Source organism: Oreochromis aureus, linkage group 7, assembly GCF_013358895.1.
Source record: "Oreochromis aureus strain Israel breed Guangdong linkage group 7, ZZ_aureus, whole genome shotgun sequence".
NCBI classification, from domain to species: Eukaryota; Metazoa; Chordata; class Actinopteri; order Cichliformes; family Cichlidae; genus Oreochromis; species Oreochromis aureus.
The window spans coordinates 62,449,714-62,455,713 of record NC_052948.1 but is presented as its reverse complement, the minus strand read 5'-3'; positions in this window follow the sequence as shown (position 1 = coordinate 62,455,713).

Here is a 6,000-nt window from a genome sequence, read left to right as displayed (position 1 = left end):
ACAACAGGATTAGCTCCCTCTGGAGACGAAAGGGGTTTTTTCGCCTCTGTGCAGAACATTTTGTTCATGCTTCATGTCAATGTTTGTCCTCAGTGCAGTGAAGGCCTGAATAATTTGGACTGCTGATAGCCATAGCATTAGTATATGCTTAATGTAAAGTGATCATATGAAGGTAAACAAGTTTATGTACAGATTGTGTAATAACTGCAATCACAAAGCACAAAGAATTTGTGTACTTGTTTTTTTAATTAAAATAATTGTGGCTGATTTCACACACAATAAGTGCAAATTGAGCATCAAATAAAACTGTTGCTGCATCTTTCTAATGAAGTTCTCAGAGTTTTCAAGAAGTCTGAACTCTGGGCAAACTTGTGTTTCTTCCCCCCCCAGCATAAGATGAAGAAAAGTTTTCCTTCATGGCCTGTGGAACTTTAAAACAAAGATTAAACTTAATTAGATGAGGAGCTGAGCTGCCTCTGCAGGAAAAAGGAAAATATTTTTTTCCACCAAAATTCTTTAAAGGGGATTTCACTGGCAGGCATGATGATATCAAACTGTACAATTACTCAAAGATTTTATCAGTGGACACAAAAAAATTCAAGGGCACCAAAAATATTTTCAGGATGGGGATTAAAGCTTGGATTCTTGGAATTATAACTTGAAAGATTTTTAAATTTGTTCTTAACTGAAAATTTTAGTTTAACATAATTAACAACATAACATAAATTTGCTTTAAAAATGGTCTTATTCTGGTAGGTGATTACATGAAAAATTACATGAAAAATACTTTTAGGTTGACAATTTGATTTTTGCATAACTAAAATGTTATCATGCTAATGACAGAGTGAAAAACAAAGGCTTGTTTGAAGGAGACCACTGTAACCTTAAATTATATATTGTTGTCTTTGAAATCAAAATGAAACCTGTGTGATATTGAAAGTGTACTTTTGACATGACACACACACATTGCTGACTCACCAAAGGGTGTGTGTGTGTGTGTGTGTGTGTGTGTGTGTGTGTGTGTGTGTGTGTGTGTGTGTGTGTGTGTGTGTGTGTGTGTGTGTGTGTGTGTTGCATGTGTTGTTTGGGGTCAACTGCAACTGTCAGGACAACGGCCCATCTAATCTGCACCTGCCACTGACACAGCAAATGTATCTACACACACACATGCACACGGACACACTCACACAACCAGCCTTTAGAAGAGACAGACGGAGCCGGTTGCACGGCATTCTGGGAAATTGTGCTTGGATAACTGGAATCATCTGTACTGATACACGCTACTTTTACTGCTTCGTATTTTCCTCCCTAGGCTCCTTCATTTCTATTTTCTGTCTTTTATCAGCCAGAAGCTGATTTTAGGGCCTTTATTGTTGTTGGCATTGAATTATTACAGTGACTTTTTAGTGAATTATTTCATAATAGTAGGGTGGGAAATTTCACAAAGATTTATTTCTTCATTTAATTTCCTGGTTTGTGCTGTCAGATTCAGTATAAGTAGAATAAACTGAAGGCTGAAGCCCATTTCCTTCTGTTTTGTGTGCCGTTGCACTTCATTCATGTTTCTTTTTTTCTGTTTTTAATGTTTCACGAAAAAAAAAGGTGAAAGAGAACCATTTCTAGTGGATTTATGTTGTCTGAAAAATGTGGAAAAAACTTCCCAGCTCTGAATGAACCCTTAAGTCAGAAAGATGATGCAACAGCTTGTCTTAAAATTTTGATAGGCAGAAACATTGTGGATGAAACATATGAGATATAAGAAGCTTTACAGTTAAGCTGCAAATTCATGTATCAGATATCAGTTGTTGCATTAGGTTCTAAGTGTTTGTATAAGCAGAAGGATGTAGATTAGTTCAAAATCAACCCTGGTTACATGTCAGGAAAAACAGCTGTCATGTTGTTTAAATCTTCAGAGCAATAATCCAATCACACACATCCTTTTTATAGTCTTTATGTTCTTTCTGTATTTCCTCTTAAAGTACAAAGTCAGAGTGACTTCTCAACTCAGGATCTAAGATTTACTTATTGCACCTAAAATATGTAGTGCCAAACCTCGTGTTTACTTAAAAACCTCGTTTAAAAAAAAAAAAATTGATGTTCTTGTCATGTTGAAAAAAGCTCAGAATGTTCCATCACAGACTGTGTTAACAATCTGGGTGCTCACTGGGCCGAAGTTCAGAATTATGCTCATAAAATACTCAAGTTCTGATTCTAACATAACTGTTCATAAAATGTTAAACCTTAAATGCATCTTATGTATCACTCACGTTGCATCTCTGGAAACTGAAAATATCTCTGCGTTTGGTGCACCTCTAAAACCAAACCCAGGTCGTTGCTGTTAAAAGTGAAAGAAGTCTAAACTATAGTTTGGTCCATCTCTCTAACTCAACTTCTCTAATCTCATTCAGAAAAACGGACACACGCACACACTCGCACACACACGCACACACACGTGCGCACTCACTCACTGTAACTGCACACTCGTGGCTGGATGCTGATTGACAGGCGGGGCAGGTGTGGCCGGTCTGCAGCAGCGTCGTCCCACCTGTCAGTCCGACCCCCTCCGTGCCCACAAACACACACACCCACCCCTCCACCCTTCTTACCCCTTTACCCACCCCCTTGACCCTTGGCCTCGTGACCAACTACCTATCCCTGTGGGCAAGACAACGACCCCCTTGTCGCCCCTGGCAACCATGACCCAGGCCTCGGCTGTAGCTTCATAAATAAAACTCAGGCTGTACCTGCCTGCTAGAGCCCACCAAAACTGTTTACAGCCACCCCATCTCCCATGATCTTTAACCTCTGCACTCACCACACACCCCATTCTGACACCACTGGGGACCACAGCCTTCATTACAGTGCAGTTCAATCTTTATTTCACCCTGCAAGGACAAATTATTTAGACTTTACCTGAGCATTCTGAAGACGTACCAGAGACTAGTTGTTCATGTGTGACTCAAAAGGTTTTTTATCCAGTAGATATGCTTAGATCACATTTGTTTCAGGTTAACTGAAGTGGAGTTTGTGCAGGCACCAAGCTTCTTTTAGTATGACTGTTTGCTGGACATATTATCACTGCAATCCAGCAGGTAACCTGCTGACTGTAGTATGATCATCGCAGCAGATTGCAGAGATCTGTGTCAAGCCTTCAGTTTCTGGCTCTTGCCAGTGATGTTTCATGTAGTTCTGATATTCCAATATGCACAAACTACAATGAAACATCTACTTCAGTTTTCAGCACAAAAAAACTGAAAATAGCCCTTATAAACTTATTTTGAAAACTTGGATTTTATGGCTTTAAGTGAATCCTGGTTAAAGCTAACCACTGGGCGTCGGTGGTCATGGTTATATCCTGTGATGGATTTAAACATCTATACTTTGGTATTCTGTTTTGTTTTTTTCTAGTGGGATGCTGACTGTCTCAGTATTTCGGTTGGATCTCAATGGATGTTTTCTTTAAATTTTCTCAAAAATTGTCTTTCTTCAAGTTCTTTCAGAGGACAAAGTGTGTTTTTCTTCCAGCTGACAACTGATCTTGATACAGAGGTTCTGCTATAATAACTCCAGAAAAAATACATTGTTAGTTAATTGTTAATGGTTCAGATACACTGGAGATACACAGATACACTCAATCCCATGATGCATTGAGTGTTTCTTATTCAGTCACCTTTCTCACTCACTATGTGTTAACAGACCTCTCTGCATTGAATCATACTTCAATTCAATTCAGTTTTATTTATATAGCGCCAAATCACAACAGCAGTCGCCTCAAGGCGCTTTATATTGTACAGTAGATACACAGAAAGAGTAGATTAGGAGATTTGTTATTAATCTCTGTCTCACGTCCACAGCATGTTTTTTATCCTGTCTTCCTTCTCTCACCCCAACTGGTCGCAGCAGATGGCCCCGCCCCTTCCTGACCCTGGTTCTGCCGGAGATTTTTTCCTGTTAAAATTGAGTTTTTCTTTCCCACTGTCGCCACAGTGCTTGCTCATAGGGAGTTATATGATTGTTGGGTTTTTCTCTGTATGTATTATTGTAGGGTCTGTGTTACAATATAAAGCGCCTTGAGGCGACTGTTGTTGTGATTTGGTGCTGTATAAATAAAACAGAATTAATTTGAGTACAAGTATTCTATTCTATGTGACTAGGGAAATTTGTGGCTTTCCAGTTAATGCATAGGGGGGGGTTTTTCTGCTAGGGACCGACTGCAAGTAGTTGCAGTGACTTGGTTAAAGATTTGTTAAAGACAGCTCCCCTCAGTAATGTGTGGAAAAGTTCAGGAGTACATGAATGAAAATAGCTTAATGGCTTTTGCAACTTAGTGGTGGACACAGAAGCAGGCATGGTTTTACTACTGGAGACAATGGCGTTACCAACATGGAGTTCAGAAGGCATTCTTTTCTTCGTGTTCTGGCTTCATGTCAGAGGTGGTGGGTTCATTACCGTCCCAACAGTAAAGTGGAAAGAATGTCTATGTTGGAGCGTTCAGCCTCTTTACCGTGCAGAATCGGTGAGGTAATCCTTGTTTTTAACAAGCACTGACTCTACTCTCGAAGCACGGGGGTGTTTCACAGCGATGACTTGTAACTGCAGAGAGGAGACAAATTGCTGGAACAGATTATTCTCTAGAGTCCCACTCACTGGAGGTTTTTACTGTGAGTCATATGCCAAAGCCGATGGATATATATACAGTACATACACTAAACACACAGGCGTGCTTTCACCCTGTAACACGGGGGTGGTGGCGTAAGGGGGAGTATCATCAGGCAGATTAAAGTTGAACAAGTACTCAGTAAGTGGAATCAAAGCTCTCTAGAAGTACTCCTGGGAAGTCTCAGTTCCAAGACATTTATTGTCTTCAAATTTAAATGTTAGGGTGTTGGTGTGTTTGAAATTGAGGAACATGTGCTTTTAAACCAACGTCAGCGGGCCCTACAGTTTATTTAAATTGTAAACTTCTGTTGTTTACTTGCTTGTAAACTTATTTCCTTAGGACTTGTATTAATCTACTTTGGCTGGTATCAACTCCGATGTCCCCTCTGTCAGCTGAAAACTGATCACCACTCAACATGACTCAACATGCCACAGAGGCCAGGACTGTGAACAAGGAGAGTGTGCCCAAAGCTGTCACCTGACACAATAAGCATAATATTAGTCTGTATTTGGAACTCAAATAACTTCATATAATGTCATAGAGTGAACTAGTTTTATTATTTTAGTATTTTCCTTTGATCCCAGTGAACATCGTCTCTTGGATGTCCTCCTTGGATTTTCCAGCAAAGAGGAAGTTTGTATGTATGAATCAGCATCAGAATACTTTATTAATGATGTGGTTACAGTTGCTCCAAGACAGTAAGAACAGTAATTAACTAACTAAATCAAATAATACATTACAAAGTTGCAAAATATAACAAAATGGCTCTAATATGAATTTTTTCATATTACCATTCAGATAGTAATGGTGATGGTACCGTGTCAGATGATCCAGACACTCTCACTGGTGGGAAGAACAAGAAACTGATGAAAAGATCCAGGTTTGTTGTGTTTACAGGTGAGAGTTGCTCCATGTGGTTACAAATTGTCTTATTTTCCTTAACATCAGATGTGAAATGAGTTCATATGTCTGCTGTTTTCTTCCTCCACTGACATGTTGTTGTATTTTCATGAGAAACTGCGAGTTAGGCAGTACAAACCTGGACATCTAAAGAGAGAATTGTAGTTGGATCACTTCCAAACACGTCCCGCCTTTCTACAAACCTTAATTATTTCTGATTGGCTCTCATCTCTCCAGAACATTTCCTTCTTGTTTTTATTTGTTAACCAAAGTGTCAATACATATTATTTAGTTATTGTCTTGTTTTCGTCAGACGATAAAGGTGCTTGACGAAAACGATTGGTCAGTGAGTTTAACAATGCAGTTCACATAAAGTTCACCATGAAACAAATGAGACAAAATGTAGACATGTAAATGGCATAAACATGTAATAGTATGTA